Here is a 15,330-nt window from a genome sequence, read left to right on the forward strand (position 1 = left end):
GCTGATCAGCATTACTGACTGTGATTAAAAGTTAAAGAGTGACACCTGATTTACTTAAAGAAGCTCCAGTTGCCTTTCCACTCGTGTGAAATGAAAGAGTTTCTAAAAACTAATGAGTGCAAGCGCCGCGTCTCTCGTGCCGACCACACGAGGGCAGGCTGCGTGTCGAGCATTGGTGGTTCAGTGGTAGAATTCTCGCCTGCCACGCGGGAGGCCCGGGTTCGATTCCCGGCCAATGCAAAAAGTTTGTTTGGGACTTCCAGAAGTCTGTTTCTGTAAAGCCTTCTTATGTCGCTTCTGCTGATCAGCATTACTGACTGTGATTAAAAGTTAAAGAGTGACACCTGATTTACTTAAAGAAGCTCCACTTGCCTTTCCACTCGTGTGAAATGAAAGAGTTTCTAAAAACTAATGAGTGCAAGCGCCGCGTCTCTCGTGCCGACCACACGAGGGCAGGCTGGGTGTCAAGCATTGGTGGTTCAGTGGTAGAATTCTCGCCTGCCACGCGGGAGGCCCGGGTTCGATTCCCGGCCAATGCAAAAAGTTTGTTTGGGACTTCCAGAAGTCTGTTTCTGTAAAGCCTTCTTATGTCGCTTCTGCTGATCAGCATTACTGACTGTGATTAAAAGTTAAAGAGTGACACCTGATTTACTTAAAGAAGCTCCACTTGCCTTTCCACTCGTGTGAAATGAAAGAGTTTCTAAAAACTAATGAGTGCAAGCGCCGTGTCTCTCGTGCCGACCAAACGAGGGCGAGCTGCGTGTCGAGCATTGGTGGTTCAGTGGTAGAATTCTCGCCTGCCACGCGGGAGGCCCGGGTTCGATTCCCGGCCAATGCAAATAGTTTGTTTGGGACTTCCAGAAGTCTGTTTCTGTAAAGCCTGCTTATGTCGCTACTGCTGATCAGCATTACTGACTGTGATTAAAAGTTAAAGAGTGACACCTGATTTACTTAAAGAAGCTCCAGTTGCCTTTCCACTCGTGTGAAATGAAAGAGTTTCTAAAAACTAATGAGTGCAAGCGCCGCGTCTCTCGTGCCGACCACACGAGGGCAGGCTGGGTGTCAAGCATTGGTGGTTCAGTGGTAGAATTCTCGCCTGCCACGCGGGAGGCCCGGGTTCGATTCCCGGCCAATGCAAAAAGTTTGTTTGGGACTTCCAGAAGTCTGCTTCTGTAAAGCCTGCTTATGTCGCTTCTGCTGATCAGCATTACTGACTGTGATTAAAAGTTAAAGAGTGACACCTGATTTACTTAAAGAAGCTCCAGTTGCCTTTCCACTCGTGTGATATGAAAGAGTTTCTAAAAACTAATGAGTGCAAGCGCCGCGTCTCTCGTGCCGACCAAACGAGGGCGAGCTGCGTGTCGAGCATTGGTGGTTCAGTGGTAGAATTCTCGCCTGCCACGCGGGAGGCCCGGGTTCGATTCCCGGCCAATGCAAAAAGTTTGTTTGGGACTTCCAGAAGTCTGTTTCTGTAAAGCCTTCTTATGTCGCTTCTGCTGATCAGCATTACTGACTGTGATTAAAAGTTAAAGAGTGACACCTGATTTACTTAAAGAAGCTCCAGTTGCCTTTCCACTCGTGTGAAATGAAAGAGTTTCTAAAAACTAATGAGTGCAAGCGCCGCGTCTCTCGTGCCGACCACACGAGTGCAGGCTGGGTGTCGAGCATTGGTGGTTCAGTGGTAGAATTCTCGCCTGCCACGCGGGAGGCCCGGGTTCGATTCCCGGCCAATGCAAATAGTTTGTTTGGGACTTCCAGAAGTCTGTTTCTGTAAAGCCTGCTTATGTCGCTACTGCTGATCAGCATTACTGACTGTGATTAAAAGTTAAAGAGTGACACCTGATTTACTTAAAGAAGCTCCAGTTGCCTTTCCACTCGTGTGAAATGAAAGAGTTTCTAAAAACTAATGAGTGCAAGCGCCGCGTCTCTCGTGCCGACCACACGAGGGCAGGCTGGGTGTCAAGCATTGGTGGTTCAGTGGTAGAATTCTCGCCTGCCACGCGGGAGGCCCGGGTTCGATTCCCGGCCAATGCAAAAAGTTTGTTTGGGACTTCCAGAAGTCTGCTTCTGTAAAGCCTGCTTATGTCGCTTCTGCTGATCAGCATTACTGACTGTGATTAAAAGTTAAAGAGTGACACCTGATTTACTTAAAGAAGCTCCAGTTGCCTTTCCACTCGTGTGATATGAAAGAGTTTCTAAAAACTAATGAGTGCAAGCGCCGCGTCTCTCGTGCCGACCAAACGAGGGCGAGCTGCGTGTCGAGCATTGGTGGTTCAGTGGTAGAATTCTCGCCTGCCACGCGGGAGGCCCGGGTTCGATTCCCGGCCAATGCAAAAAGTTTGTTTGGGACTTCCAGAAGTCTGTTTCTGTAAAGCCTTCTTATGTCGCTTCTGCTGATCAGCATTACTGACTGTGATTAAAAGTTAAAGAGTGACACCTGATTTACTTAAAGAAGCTCCAGTTGCCTTTCCACTCGTGTGAAATGAAAGAGTTTCTAAAAACTAATGAGTGCAAGCGCCGCGTCTCTCGTGCCGACCACACGAGTGCAGGCTGGGTGTCAAGCATTGGTGGTTCAGTGGTAGAATTCTCGCCTGCCACGCGGGAGGCCCGGGTTCGATTCCCGGCCAATGCAAAAAGTTTGTTTGGGACTTCCAGAAGTCTGTTTCTGTAAAGCCTTCTTATGTCGCTTCTGCTGATCAGCATTACTGACTGTGATTAAAAGTTAAAGAGTGACACCTGATTTACTTAAAGAAGCTCCAGTTGCCTTTCCACTCGTGTGATATGAAAGAGTTTCTAAAAACTAATGAGTGCAAGCGCCGCGTCTCTCGTGCCGACCAAACGAGGGCGAGCTGCGTGTCGAGCATTGGTGGTTCAGTGGTAGAATTCTCGCCTGCCACGCGGGGGCCAGCCGCGGATAGTTGTAACAGAGTGCCAGCCAATAAAATTGAAGCATTACAGCTACTGGCCAAGTAGCGGAAATGATGTCACAGCCAATCAGATTTTTGCACACTTTTTTCATTTTTTACTTGAACAGTGGTTCGAATCCCACTCATTCAAGTAAAAAAAAAAAAAAAACAATGCATTACATCTACTAAGTATTTTAAATTTGTTTTTGTTTTATGAATGAAGCAAGCAAATGTGATGATTACAAGCAAATGTGCTGAATAAATTATTGATATCAAAATATCTACAGTGAAACAATAGTAGTATAACATTAATTGCTTAAATCAAAAACATGATTGCAAAAACTGTTTGATATTTAATATAACCAATTTAAAGAAGACATTTAAATTTAATTATGAGTAAATTTAAATTATTAAATGAAAATATTTTGATGGAATAATTTAAGTAATACTTAAGTTAAATGATCCATTAAAGGTTTACTCGTTTTTAAAGGAGTCGTACAAACACACAGCACTCAAGTTGTCAATTGTTTCAATTCAATTGTTTTTTTATTAAATTCTTGAAGCACTTTTAATGATAGTAAAAATAGTAAAAATAAATTCAAAATAATATTATAGAAAGAAACATGGACAGAACTATGTACATATTATAATCTTCATCTCTTCTTTTCTTCCACCCATCTCTGCTTCTCTGCCTCATAGTAAGGAGACTCCTGAAACTCACGCCAGTTCATCTCCTTGGCCATGCCCTTATCTCTGTATAAAGAGAACACTTTAGATGGGCAGTATATCCTCCTGGGACCCAGTAATAGACTTTTGTCCACTGTAGTGGACATTATATTTTAGTGAGTTTCTGTGACATCACACACGTCACAGTTTAGAGTCAGGATGTCCCTTATAGAGCACATTCAGGGCTTTGCAAAGATACCAAATGTTTGGAGGTTTCACCAGGACAACAACAACTTCTTGGTCTTTAAAAATGGCTGACTTAAATGTTTAGCACTCTTATGGAAATATGATCATATTTTGTAATTATAATTTAAATCTGATTAATTTTCTAATTGTTTGTTATAAATCAACATCTCAGGAAAATGCTATGGGGTTTCTAATCTAAATATGACTCTTTGTTACAAAACAGGGCATTGATTTCATAAATGTCCACTGTAGAGGACACCGGGACATAAATCATGTTTATAAGGCATTTTGGAGACACAACAAGTAAATAGAAAAATAAATTACATATCAATATTCCTATGAAATATTACATATTATTATGAAAATGTTGCCAATTATTACTCCCCTTATTACACTTCTTTTTTTCATTACATGTTGCACCAAGAACACAATAATATGCAAATTAGATGCAATATACCGATACATTGTATTGAATGGGAAAATCCAAGTATGGCCATTTTACCCACATATTGCATAAAGTAAGATGGTATATCAAAGCATTCAGTTATATATTTTATAACATAGCTCAGAATCATCTTTAAAAAAAGTTTGTTTAAAAAAAATCCTGAAACTTAAAAATGTATTCGTGAATTAAAAATAAATCCCATTGTTTTTGACTATACATGCAATTTCATTTCATTAAAAAAATTTAACAACTGAGTCCTGGTGTCAACTACAGAGGACATATCATAAAATATGAATATAATATAATTTTACAAAAAAATAATCTGTCCATTTGTTTCTTATGCTCTAAACAATCTAATGACATGAAAAAATACAAAATTCAAAAAACTTTTTTTTTCTGGGTCCCAGTATTTCATATATTTCGTATATGCAACACCACCTTGACTTTTCCAGGGAAAAACATGACCTTTTTGTGCATTTTGACCTGCAAGATAGAAAAATAAATATATATTTGTATGTTATATACACATACATACATACACACACACACACACACACACACACACACACACACACACACACACACACACACACACACACACACACACACACACACACACACACACACACACATACATACATACATATATATATATATATATATTGTTATTGTTTTGTATTTTTAATAACATAAATGCAGCCTTGGTGAGCAGAAGAGATGTGTGTGTGTGTGTGTGTTTTTTTATATAAATATATAACACACACACACACACACACACACACACACACACACACACACACACACACACACACGTCTCTTCTGCTCACCAAGGCTGCATTTATGTTATTAAAAATACAAAAAAAGTTGTAATATTGTGATATATTATTAAAATGTAAGATAACTATAGCTATAATGTTTTCTACTTGAATATATTTTAAAATATAATCTATTCCTGTGATGTAAAGCTGAATTTTGAGCATATCACTACTCTAGACTTTAGTATCACATGATCCTTCAGAAACAATTCTAAAATGCAAACGCTTTATATTTCAGATAAATGCTGTTCTTTTGAAAAATGTACACAACTGTTTTCAACATTGATAATAATAATAAATGTTAGAATGATCTTTAAGGGATCATGTGACACTAAATACTGGAGTAATGATGCTGAAAATTCAGCTTTGAATCACAAAAATTAATGGCATTTTAATATATATTCAAATTGAAAAAAAGTTATTTTACATTTTAACAAATATTTCAAAATAATACTGTGTTTGCTGTATTTTTTTTTATCAAATAAATGCAGCCTTGGTGAGCAGAAGAGACTTCAAAACCATTACAAAAATCTTAATGAAAATGTTACTACATTAACAATAGAAAATATATATGGTTATTGAGATTCCAGTACTACATAATGTTGCTGTACTATTTATCAGATATCACTGTGGTAAAACCATGTATAACTAGAACGAATATTTTTTTTTTCATTTCAACGTCTTGTTTTTGAACTATTTAATTTACGCAATCTTATACACATTACAAATGTTGAAAATAATGGTCAAGTCCATTCATAAAATAGATCGTAATTAACAAATGGCGTGTTAAAGATGAGAAATAGTTAATTTGGCAAGCTCTCTAATAGGAGGGGCATCACATGTTATCACAGAAAAAAACTAATGTGCTTTACATGATTTGATACCATCTAATTGACAATATTTATGTAAACACAAAAAACAAAACAAAAACACGAAAATGAAAGTTATATTCATTCATAATTTAGCGTGCAAATCATACTACGATGAATTGGAGGAAAGAAAAGACGAAAAAAAAAGTCTAGTTTGCTCACACGGGCGATCTCATTAAGGTTTCAGCATTAATAGTAAAAGATGAGGTAAAATAAAGTAACTTACCTTTTTTAGATGAGTTGAATAAAACGAACGCTGCTTTGTGTTTTCACTCGTCGAGTCGGGATGAAAATGGCGGATTCAAATTTCCCGGGTGCAGAAACACGGAAGAGCGCCACAAGAGCGTTGTGGCCAAAATAATATTGCATCCGTAGTGTTTTAGCACTACCATTGACAATGAATGGGAAACGGTTTAGGGCCGTTTAGCTGAACAATTCTCGGCTGCCGCGCGGGAGGCCCGGGTTCGATTCCCGGCCAATGCAAAAAGTTTGTTTGGGACTTCCAGAAGTCTGTTTCTGTAAAGCCTTCTTATGTCGCTTCTGCTGATCAGCATTACTGACTGTGATTAAAAGTTAAAGAGTGACACCTGATTTACTTAAAGAAGCTCCAGTTGCCTTTCCACTCGTGTGATATGAAAGAGTTTCTAAAAACTAATGAGTGCAAGCGCCGCGTCTCTCGTGCCGACCAAACGAGGGCAAGCTGCGTGTCGAGCATTGGTGGTTCAGTGGTAGAATTCTCGCCTGCCACGCGGGAGGCCCGGGTTCGATTCCCGGCCAATGCAAAAAGTTTGTTTGGGACTTCCAGAAGTCTGCTTCTGTAAAGCCTTCTTATGTCGCTTCTGCTGATCAGCATTACTGACTGTGATTAAAAGTTAAAGAGTGACACCTGATTTACTTAAAGAAGCTCCAGTTGCCTTTCCACTCGTGTGATATGAAAGAGTTTCTAAAAACTAATGAGTGCAAGCGCCGCGTCTCTCGTGCCGACCAAACGAGGGCAAGCTGCGTGTCGAGCATTGGTGGTTCAGTGGTAGAATTCTCGCCTGCCACGCGGGAGGCCCGGGTTCGATTCCCGGCCAATGCAAATAGTTTGTTTGGGACTTCCAGAAGTCTGTTTCTGTAAAGCCTGCTTATGTCGCTACTGCTGATCAGCATTACTGACTGTGATTAAAAGTTAAAGAGTGACACCTGATTTACTTAAAGAAGCTCCAGTTGCCTTTCCACTCGTGTGAAATGACAGAGTTTCTAAAAACTAATGAGTGCAAGCGCCGCGTCTCTCGTGCCGACCACACGAGGGCAGGCTGCGTGTCGAGCATTGGTGGTTCAGTGGTAGAATTCTCGCCTGCCACGCGGGAGGCCCGGGTTCGATTCCCGGCCAATGCAAAAAGTTTGTTTGGGACTTCCAGAAGTCTGTTTCTGTAAAGCCTTCTTATGTCGCTTCTGCTAATAAGCATTACTAACTGGGATTATAAGTAAAAGTGTGACACCTGATTTACTTAAAGAAGCTCCACTTGCCTTTCCACTCGTGTGAAATGAAAGAGTTTCTAAAAACTAATGAGTGCAAGCGCCGTGTCTCTCTGCAAGATCAATATGTGTTCCTCATCTGCCGTCTCTTTCGACGAGCCAAGAAGCATGCCCTCGCTCACTGTAAGCACAGGTGGCTTTGCAGCTGAGCATTGGTGGTTCAGTGGTAGAATTCTCGCCTCCCACGCGAGAGACCCGGGTCCGATTCCCGGCCAATGCAAGGGCTTTTATCTGTTGTGCCAGAAATGAGGGTGTTTCTACATTTAGCATTGAGGGTGACATCTGATTTACTTAAAGAAGCCCCAGCTGCCTATCCATTCGTGTGAAAAGTGAACTGTCGAAGCATGACCGTCACTTAATATGCGTGCGTTTGGCAACCGGACCGCGCTCCTCTCACAGGCACCTGATCTGGCTCTTGCTTCTGTCACAACGAGCTAATGAGTGCGAGCGGCTCGTCTCTCGAGGTGACCACACGAGGGCAGGCTGCGTGTCGAGCATTGGTGGTTCAGTGGTAGAATTCTCGCCTGCCACGCTTCAGGCCCGGGTTCGATTCCCGGCCAATGCAAAAAGTTTGTTTGGGACTTCCAGAAGTCTGTTTCTGTAAAGCCTTCTTATGTCGCTTCTGCTGATCATCATTACTGACTGGGATTATAAGTAAAAGTGTGACACCTGATTTACTTAAAGAAGCTCCACTTGCCTTTCCACTCGTGTGAAATGAAAGAGTTTCTAAAAACTAATGAGTGCAAGCGCCGTGTCTCTCTGCAAGATCAATATGTGTTCCTCATCTGCCGTCTCTTTCGACGAGTTAAAAGTTTTTTAACTTTTGTGATTAAAAGTTAAAGAGTGACACCTGATTTACTTAAAGAAGCTCCACTTGCCTTTCCACTCGTGTGAAATGAAAGAGTTTCTAAAAACTAATGAGTGCAAGCGCCGCGTCTCTCGTGTCGACCACACGAGGGCAGGCTGCGTGTCGAGCATTGGTGGTTCAGTGGTAGAATTCTCGCCTGCCACGCGGGAGGCCCGGGTTCGATTCCCGGCGAATGCAAATAGTTTGTTTGGGACTTCCAGAAGTCTGTTTCTGTAAAGCCTGCTTATGTCGCTACTGCTGATCAGCATTACTGACTGTGATTAAAAGTTAAAGAGTGACACCTGATTTACTTAAAGAAGCTCCAGTTGCCTTTCCACTCGTGTGAAATGAAAGAGTTTCTAAAAACTAATGAGTGCAAGCGCCGCGTCTCTCGTGCCGACCACACGAGGGCAGGCTGCGTGTCGAGCATTGGTGGTTCAGTGGTAGAATTCTCGCCTGCCACGCGGGAGGCCCGTGTTTGATTCCCGGCCAATGCAAAAAGTTTGGTTGGGACTTCCAGAAGTCTGTTTCTGTAAAGCCTTCTTATGTCGCTTCTGCTGATAAGCATTACTAACTGGGATTATAAGTAAAAGTGTGACACCTGATTTACTTAAAGAAGCTCCACTTGCCTTTCCACTCGTGTGAAATGAAAGAGTTTCTAAAAACTAATGAGTGCAAGCGCCGTGTCTCTCTGCAAGATCAATATGTGTTCCTCATCTGCCGTCTCTTTCGACGAGCCAAGAAGCATGCCCTCGCTCACTGTAAGCACAGGTGGCTTTGCAGCTGAGCATTGGTGGTTCAGTGGTAGAATTCTCGCCTCCCACGCGAGAGACCCGGGTCCGATTCCCGGCCAATGCAAGGGCTTTTATCTGTTGTGCCAGAAATGAGGGTGTTTCTACATTTAGCATTGAGGGTGACATCTGATTTACTTAAAGAAGCCCCAGCTGCCTATCCATTCGTGTGAAAAGTGAACTGTCGAAGCATGACCGTCACTTAATATGCGTGCGTTTGGCAACCGGACCGCGCTCCTCTCACAGGCACCTGATCTGGCTCTTGCTTCTGTCACAACGAGCTAATGAGTGCGAGCGGCTCGTCTCTCGAGGTGACCACACGAGGGCAGGCTGCGTGTCGAGCATTGGTGGTTCAGTGGTAGAATTCTCGCCTGCCACGCTTCAGGCCCGGGTTCGATTCCCGGCCAATGCAAAAAGTTTGTTTGGGACTTCCAGAAGTCTGTTTCTGTAAAGCCTTCTTATGTCGCTTCTGCTGATCATCATTACTGACTGGGATTATAAGTAAAAGTGTGACACCTGATTTACTTAAAGAAGCTCCACTTGCCTTTCCACTCGTGTGAAATGAAAGAGTTTCTAAAAACTAATGAGTGCAAGCGCCGTGTCTCTCTGCAAGATCAATATGTGTTCCTCATCTGCCGTCTCTTTCGACGAGTTAAAAGTTTTTTAACTTTTGTGATTAAAAGTTAAAGAGTGACACCTGATTTACTTAAAGAAGCTCCACTTGCCTTTCCACTCGTGTGAAATGAAAGAGTTTCTAAAAACTAATGAGTGCAAGCGCCGCGTCTCTCGTGTCGACCACACGAGGGCAGGCTGCGTGTCGAGCATTGGTGGTTCAGTGGTAGAATTCTCGCCTGCCACGCGGGAGGCCCGGGTTCGATTCCCGGCGAATGCAAATAGTTTGTTTGGGACTTCCAGAAGTCTGTTTCTGTAAAGCCTGCTTATGTCGCTACTGCTGATCAGCATTACTGACTGTGATTAAAAGTTAAAGAGTGACACCTGATTTACTTAAAGAAGCTCCAGTTGCCTTTCCACTCGTGTGAAATGAAAGAGTTTCTAAAAACTAATGAGTGCAAGCGCCGCGTCTCTCGTGCCGACCACACGAGGGCAGGCTGCGTGTCGAGCATTGGTGGTTCAGTGGTAGAATTCTCGCCTGCCACGCGGGAGGCCCGTGTTTGATTCCCGGCCAATGCAAAAAGTTTGGTTGGGACTTCCAGAAGTCTGTTTCTGTAAAGCCTTCTTATGTCGCTTCTGCTGATAAGCATTACTAACTGGGATTATAAGTAAAAGTGTGACACCTGATTTACTTAAAGAAGCTCCACTTGCCTTTCCACTCGTGTGAAATGAAAGAGTTTCTAAAAACTAATGAGTGCAAGCGCCGTGTCTCTCTGCAAGATCAATATGTGTTCCTCATCTGCCGTCTCTTTCGACGAGCCAAGAAGCATGCCCTCGCTCACTGTAAGCACAGGTGGCTTTGCAGCTGAGCATTGGTGGTTCAATGGTAGAATTCTCGCCTCCCACGCGAGAGACCCGGGTCCGATTCCCGGCCAATGCAAGGGCTTTTATCTGTTGTGCCAGAAATGAGGGTGTTTCTACATTTAGCATTGAGGGTGACATCTGATTTACTTAAAGAAGCCCCAGCTGCCTATCCATTCGTGTGAAAAGTGAACTGTCGAAGCATGACCGTCACTTAATATGCGTGCGTTTGGCAACCGGACCGCGCTCCTCTCACAGGCACCTGATCTGGCTCTTGCTTCTGTCACAACGAGCTAATGAGTGCGAGCGGCTCGTCTCTCGAGGTGACCACACGAGGGCAGGCTGCGTGTCGAGCATTGGTGGTTCAGTGGTAGAATTCTCGCCTGCCACGCGGGAGGCCCGGGTTCGATTCCCGGCCAATGCAAATAGTTTGTTTGGGACTTCCAGAAGTCTGCTTCTGTAAAGCCTGCTTATGTCGCTTCTGCTGATCAGCATTACTGACTGTGATTAAAAGTTAAAGAGTGACACCTGATTTACTTAAAGAAGCTCCAGTTGCCTTTCCACTCGTGTGATATGAAAGAGTTTCTAAAAACTAATGAGTGCAAGCGCCGCGTCTCTCGTGCCGACCAAACGAGGGCGAGCTGCGTGTCGAGCATTGGTGGTTCAGTGGTAGAATTCTCGCCTGCCACGCGGGAGGCCCGGGTTCGATTCCCGGCCAATGCAAAAAGTTTGTTTGGGACTTCCAGAAGTCTGTTTCTGTAAAGCCTGCTTATGTCGCTACTGCTGATCAGCATTACTGACTGTGATTAAAAGTTAAAGAGTGACACCTGATTTACTTAAAGAAGCTCCAGTTGCCTTTCCACTCGTGTGATATGAAAGAGTTTCTAAAAACTAATGAGTGCAAGCGCCGCGTCTCTCGTGCCGACCAAACGAGGGCAAGCTGCGTGTCGAGCATTGGTGGTTCAGTGGTAGAATTCTCGCCTGCCACGCGGGAGGCCCGGGTTCGATTCCCGGCCAATGCAAAAAGTTTGTTTGGGACTTCCAGAAGTCTGTTTCTGTAAAGCCTTCTTATGTCGCTTCTGCTGATCAGCATTACTGACTGTGATTAAAAGTTAAAGAGTGACACCTGATTTACTTAAAGAAGCTCCAGTTGCCTTTCCACTCGTGTGATATGAAAGAGTTTCTAAAAACTAATGAGTGCAAGCGCCGCGTCTCTCGTGCCGACCAAACGAGGGCAAGCTGCGTGTCGAGCATTGGTGGTTCAGTGGTAGAATTCTCGCCTGCCACGCGGGAGGCCCGGGTTCGATTCCCGGCCAATGCAAAAAGTTTGTTTGGGACTTCCAGAAGTCTGCTTCTGTAAAGCCTTCTTATGTCGCTTCTGCTGATCAGCATTACTGACTGTGATTAAAAGTTAAAGAGTGACACCTGATTTACTTAAAGAAGCTCCAGTTGCCTTTCCACTCGTGTGATATGAAAGAGTTTCTAAAAACTAATGAGTGCAAGCGCCGCGTCTCTCGTGCCGACCAAACGAGGGCAAGCTGCGTGTCGAGCATTGGTGGTTCAGTGGTAGAATTCTCGCCTGCCACGCGGGAGGCCCGGGTTCGATTCCCGGCCAATGCAAAAAGTTTGTTTGGGACTTCCAGAAGTCTGTTTCTGTAAAGCCTTCTTATGTCGCTTCTGCTGATAAGCATTACTAACTGGGATTATAAGTAAAAGTGTGACACCTGATTTACTTAAAGAAGCTCCACTTGCCTTTCCACTCGTGTGAAATGAAAGAGTTTCTAAAAACTAATGAGTGCAAGCGCCGTGTCTCTCTGCAAGATCAATATGTGTTCCTCATCTGCCGTCTCTTTCGACGAGCCAAGAAGCATGCCCTCGCTCACTGTAAGCACAGGTGGCTTTGCAGCTGAGCATTGGTGGTTCAGTGGTAGAATTCTCGCCTCCCACGCGAGAGACCCGGGTCCGATTCCCGGCCAATGCAAGGGCTTTTATCTGTTGTGCCAGAAATGAGGGTGTTTCTACATTTAGCATTGAGGGTGACATCTGATTTACTTAAAGAAGCCCCAGCTGCCTATCCATTCGTGTGAAAAGTGAACTGTCGAAGCATGACCGTCACTTAATATGCGTGCGTTTGGCAACCGGACCGCGCTCCTCTCACAGGCACCTGATCTGGCTCTTGCTTCTGTCACAACGAGCTAATGAGTGCGAGCGGCTCGTCTCTCGAGGTGACCACACGAGGGCAGGCTGCGTGTCGAGCATTGGTGGTTCAGTGGTAGAATTCTCGCCTGCCACGCTTCAGGCCCGGGTTCGATTCCCGGCCAATGCAAAAAGTTTGTTTGGGACTTCCAGAAGTCTGTTTCTGTAAAGCCTTCTTATGTCGCTTCTGCTGATCATCATTACTGACTGGGATTATAAGTAAAAGTGTGACACCTGATTTACTTAAAGAAGCTCCACTTGCCTTTCCACTCGTGTGAAATGAAAGAGTTTCTAAAAACTAATGAGTGCAAGCGCCGTGTCTCTCTGCAAGATCAATATGTGTTCCTCATCTGCCGTCTCTTTCGACGAGTTAAAAGTTTTTTAACTTTTGTGATTAAAAGTTAAAGAGTGACACCTGATTTACTTAAAGAAGCTCCACTTGCCTTTCCACTCGTGTGAAATGAAAGAGTTTCTAAAAACTAATGAGTGCAAGCGCCGCGTCTCTCGTGTCGACCACACGAGGGCAGGCTGCGTGTCGAGCATTGGTGGTTCAGTGGTAGAATTCTCGCCTGCCACGCGGGAGGCCCGGGTTCGATTCCCGGCGAATGCAAATAGTTTGTTTGGGACTTCCAGAAGTCTGTTTCTGTAAAGCCTGCTTATGTCGCTACTGCTGATCAGCATTACTGACTGTGATTAAAAGTTAAAGAGTGACACCTGATTTACTTAAAGAAGCTCCAGTTGCCTTTCCACTCGTGTGAAATGAAAGAGTTTCTAAAAACTAATGAGTGCAAGCGCCGCGTCTCTCGTGCCGACCACACGAGGGCAGGCTGCGTGTCGAGCATTGGTGGTTCAGTGGTAGAATTCTCGCCTGCCACGCGGGAGGCCCGTGTTTGATTCCCGGCCAATGCAAAAAGTTTGGTTGGGACTTCCAGAAGTCTGTTTCTGTAAAGCCTTCTTATGTCGCTTCTGCTGATAAGCATTACTAACTGGGATTATAAGTAAAAGTGTGACACCTGATTTACTTAAAGAAGCTCCACTTGCCTTTCCACTCGTGTGAAATGAAAGAGTTTCTAAAAACTAATGAGTGCAAGCGCCGTGTCTCTCTGCAAGATCAATATGTGTTCCTCATCTGCCGTCTCTTTCGACGAGCCAAGAAGCATGCCCTCGCTCACTGTAAGCACAGGTGGCTTTGCAGCTGAGCATTGGTGGTTCAATGGTAGAATTCTCGCCTCCCACGCGAGAGACCCGGGTCCGATTCCCGGCCAATGCAAGGGCTTTTATCTGTTGTGCCAGAAATGAGGGTGTTTCTACATTTAGCATTGAGGGTGACATCTGATTTACTTAAAGAAGCCCCAGCTGCCTATCCATTCGTGTGAAAAGTGAACTGTCGAAGCATGACCGTCACTTAATATGCGTGCGTTTGGCAACCGGACCGCGCTCCTCTCACAGGCACCTGATCTGGCTCTTGCTTCTGTCACAACGAGCTAATGAGTGCGAGCGGCTCGTCTCTCGAGGTGACCACACGAGGGCAGGCTGCGTGTCGAGCATTGGTGGTTCAGTGGTAGAATTCTCGCCTGCCACGCGGGAGGCCCGGGTTCGATTCCCGGCCAATGCAAATAGTTTGTTTGGGACTTCCAGAAGTCTGCTTCTGTAAAGCCTGCTTATGTCGCTTCTGCTGATCAGCATTACTGACTGTGATTAAAAGTTAAAGAGTGACACCTGATTTACTTAAAGAAGCTCCAGTTGCCTTTCCACTCGTGTGATATGAAAGAGTTTCTAAAAACTAATGAGTGCAAGCGCCGCGTCTCTCGTGCCGACCAAACGAGGGCGAGCTGCGTGTCGAGCATTGGTGGTTCAGTGGTAGAATTCTCGCCTGCCACGCGGGAGGCCCGGGTTCGATTCCCGGCCAATGCAAAAAGTTTGTTTGGGACTTCCAGAAGTCTGTTTCTGTAAAGCCTGCTTATGTCGCTACTGCTGATCAGCATTACTGACTGTGATTAAAAGTTAAAGAGTGACACCTGATTTACTTAAAGAAGCTCCAGTTGCCTTTCCACTCGTGTGATATGAAAGAGTTTCTAAAAACTAATGAGTGCAAGCGCCGCGTCTCTCGTGGCGACCAAACGAGGGCAAGCTGCGTGTCGAGCATTGGTGGTTCAGTGGTAGAATTCTCGCCTGCCACGCGGGAGGCCCGGGTTCGATTCCCGGCCAATGCAAAAAGTTTGTTTGGGACTTCCAGAAGTCTGTTTCTGTAAATCCTTCTTATGTCGCTTCTGCTGATCAGCATTACTGACTGTGATTAAAAGTTAAAGAGTGACACCTGATTTACTTAAAGAAGCTCCAGTTGCCTTTCCACTCGTGTGATATGAAAGAGTTTCTAAAAACTAATGAGTGCAAGCGCCGCGTCTCTCGTGCCGACCAAACGAGGGCAAGCTGCGTGTCGAGCATTGGTGGTTCAGTGGTAGAATTCTCGCCTGCCACGCGGGAGGCCCGGGTTCGATTCCCGGCCAATGCAAAAAGTTTGTTTGGGACTTCCAGAAGTCTGCTTCTGTAAAGCC

The 15,330-nt window shown here is 44.5% G+C and overlaps 26 non-coding genes across 26 annotated transcripts; all 26 read left to right on the forward strand.

The window, feature by feature from the left end:
* Positions 1-169: 169 nt before the first annotated feature.
* Positions 170-240, forward strand: trnag-gcc (transfer RNA glycine (anticodon GCC)). Its single transcript has one exon. It is a non-coding gene; the product is annotated as a tRNA-Gly (tRNA).
* Positions 241-468: 228 nt separating this feature from the next.
* Positions 469-539, forward strand: trnag-gcc (transfer RNA glycine (anticodon GCC)). The gene has a single exon. It is a non-coding gene; the product is annotated as a tRNA-Gly (tRNA).
* Positions 540-767: 228 nt separating this feature from the next.
* trnag-gcc (transfer RNA glycine (anticodon GCC)) lies at positions 768-838 on the forward strand. The gene has a single exon. It is a non-coding gene; the product is annotated as a tRNA-Gly (tRNA).
* Positions 839-1,066: 228 nt separating this feature from the next.
* trnag-gcc (transfer RNA glycine (anticodon GCC)) lies at positions 1,067-1,137 on the forward strand. The gene has a single exon. It is a non-coding gene; the product is annotated as a tRNA-Gly (tRNA).
* A 228-nt stretch (positions 1,138-1,365) lies between these two features.
* Positions 1,366-1,436, forward strand: trnag-gcc (transfer RNA glycine (anticodon GCC)). The gene has a single exon. It is a non-coding gene; the product is annotated as a tRNA-Gly (tRNA).
* Positions 1,437-1,664: 228 nt separating this feature from the next.
* trnag-gcc (transfer RNA glycine (anticodon GCC)) lies at positions 1,665-1,735 on the forward strand. Its single transcript has one exon. It is a non-coding gene; the product is annotated as a tRNA-Gly (tRNA).
* A 228-nt stretch (positions 1,736-1,963) lies between these two features.
* On the forward strand, positions 1,964-2,034 carry trnag-gcc (transfer RNA glycine (anticodon GCC)). The gene has a single exon. It is a non-coding gene; the product is annotated as a tRNA-Gly (tRNA).
* Positions 2,035-2,262: 228 nt separating this feature from the next.
* On the forward strand, positions 2,263-2,333 carry trnag-gcc (transfer RNA glycine (anticodon GCC)). The gene has a single exon. It is a non-coding gene; the product is annotated as a tRNA-Gly (tRNA).
* A 228-nt stretch (positions 2,334-2,561) lies between these two features.
* On the forward strand, positions 2,562-2,632 carry trnag-gcc (transfer RNA glycine (anticodon GCC)). Its single transcript has one exon. It is a non-coding gene; the product is annotated as a tRNA-Gly (tRNA).
* Positions 2,633-6,658: 4,026 nt separating this feature from the next.
* On the forward strand, positions 6,659-6,729 carry trnag-gcc (transfer RNA glycine (anticodon GCC)). The gene has a single exon. It is a non-coding gene; the product is annotated as a tRNA-Gly (tRNA).
* A 228-nt stretch (positions 6,730-6,957) lies between these two features.
* Positions 6,958-7,028, forward strand: trnag-gcc (transfer RNA glycine (anticodon GCC)). Its single transcript has one exon. It is a non-coding gene; the product is annotated as a tRNA-Gly (tRNA).
* Positions 7,029-7,256: 228 nt separating this feature from the next.
* trnag-gcc (transfer RNA glycine (anticodon GCC)) lies at positions 7,257-7,327 on the forward strand. Its single transcript has one exon. It is a non-coding gene; the product is annotated as a tRNA-Gly (tRNA).
* Positions 7,328-7,617: 290 nt separating this feature from the next.
* On the forward strand, positions 7,618-7,688 carry trnag-ccc (transfer RNA glycine (anticodon CCC)). Its single transcript has one exon. It is a non-coding gene; the product is annotated as a tRNA-Gly (tRNA).
* Positions 7,689-9,102: 1,414 nt separating this feature from the next.
* trnag-ccc (transfer RNA glycine (anticodon CCC)) lies at positions 9,103-9,173 on the forward strand. Its single transcript has one exon. It is a non-coding gene; the product is annotated as a tRNA-Gly (tRNA).
* Positions 9,174-10,587: 1,414 nt separating this feature from the next.
* On the forward strand, positions 10,588-10,658 carry trnag-ccc (transfer RNA glycine (anticodon CCC)). Its single transcript has one exon. It is a non-coding gene; the product is annotated as a tRNA-Gly (tRNA).
* A 274-nt stretch (positions 10,659-10,932) lies between these two features.
* On the forward strand, positions 10,933-11,003 carry trnag-gcc (transfer RNA glycine (anticodon GCC)). Its single transcript has one exon. It is a non-coding gene; the product is annotated as a tRNA-Gly (tRNA).
* Positions 11,004-11,231: 228 nt separating this feature from the next.
* Positions 11,232-11,302, forward strand: trnag-gcc (transfer RNA glycine (anticodon GCC)). Its single transcript has one exon. It is a non-coding gene; the product is annotated as a tRNA-Gly (tRNA).
* A 228-nt stretch (positions 11,303-11,530) lies between these two features.
* On the forward strand, positions 11,531-11,601 carry trnag-gcc (transfer RNA glycine (anticodon GCC)). The gene has a single exon. It is a non-coding gene; the product is annotated as a tRNA-Gly (tRNA).
* Positions 11,602-11,829: 228 nt separating this feature from the next.
* On the forward strand, positions 11,830-11,900 carry trnag-gcc (transfer RNA glycine (anticodon GCC)). Its single transcript has one exon. It is a non-coding gene; the product is annotated as a tRNA-Gly (tRNA).
* A 228-nt stretch (positions 11,901-12,128) lies between these two features.
* Positions 12,129-12,199, forward strand: trnag-gcc (transfer RNA glycine (anticodon GCC)). The gene has a single exon. It is a non-coding gene; the product is annotated as a tRNA-Gly (tRNA).
* Positions 12,200-12,489: 290 nt separating this feature from the next.
* On the forward strand, positions 12,490-12,560 carry trnag-ccc (transfer RNA glycine (anticodon CCC)). Its single transcript has one exon. It is a non-coding gene; the product is annotated as a tRNA-Gly (tRNA).
* A 1,414-nt stretch (positions 12,561-13,974) lies between these two features.
* Positions 13,975-14,045, forward strand: trnag-ccc (transfer RNA glycine (anticodon CCC)). The gene has a single exon. It is a non-coding gene; the product is annotated as a tRNA-Gly (tRNA).
* Positions 14,046-14,319: 274 nt separating this feature from the next.
* On the forward strand, positions 14,320-14,390 carry trnag-gcc (transfer RNA glycine (anticodon GCC)). Its single transcript has one exon. It is a non-coding gene; the product is annotated as a tRNA-Gly (tRNA).
* A 228-nt stretch (positions 14,391-14,618) lies between these two features.
* trnag-gcc (transfer RNA glycine (anticodon GCC)) lies at positions 14,619-14,689 on the forward strand. The gene has a single exon. It is a non-coding gene; the product is annotated as a tRNA-Gly (tRNA).
* Positions 14,690-14,917: 228 nt separating this feature from the next.
* Positions 14,918-14,988, forward strand: trnag-gcc (transfer RNA glycine (anticodon GCC)). The gene has a single exon. It is a non-coding gene; the product is annotated as a tRNA-Gly (tRNA).
* A 228-nt stretch (positions 14,989-15,216) lies between these two features.
* trnag-gcc (transfer RNA glycine (anticodon GCC)) lies at positions 15,217-15,287 on the forward strand. The gene has a single exon. It is a non-coding gene; the product is annotated as a tRNA-Gly (tRNA).
* The last annotated feature ends 43 nt before the right edge of the window (positions 15,288-15,330 follow it).

This window comes from Pseudorasbora parva, chromosome 2, assembly GCF_024679245.1.
Source record: "Pseudorasbora parva isolate DD20220531a chromosome 2, ASM2467924v1, whole genome shotgun sequence".
Lineage (NCBI taxonomy): Eukaryota > Metazoa > Chordata > Actinopteri > Cypriniformes > Gobionidae > Pseudorasbora > Pseudorasbora parva.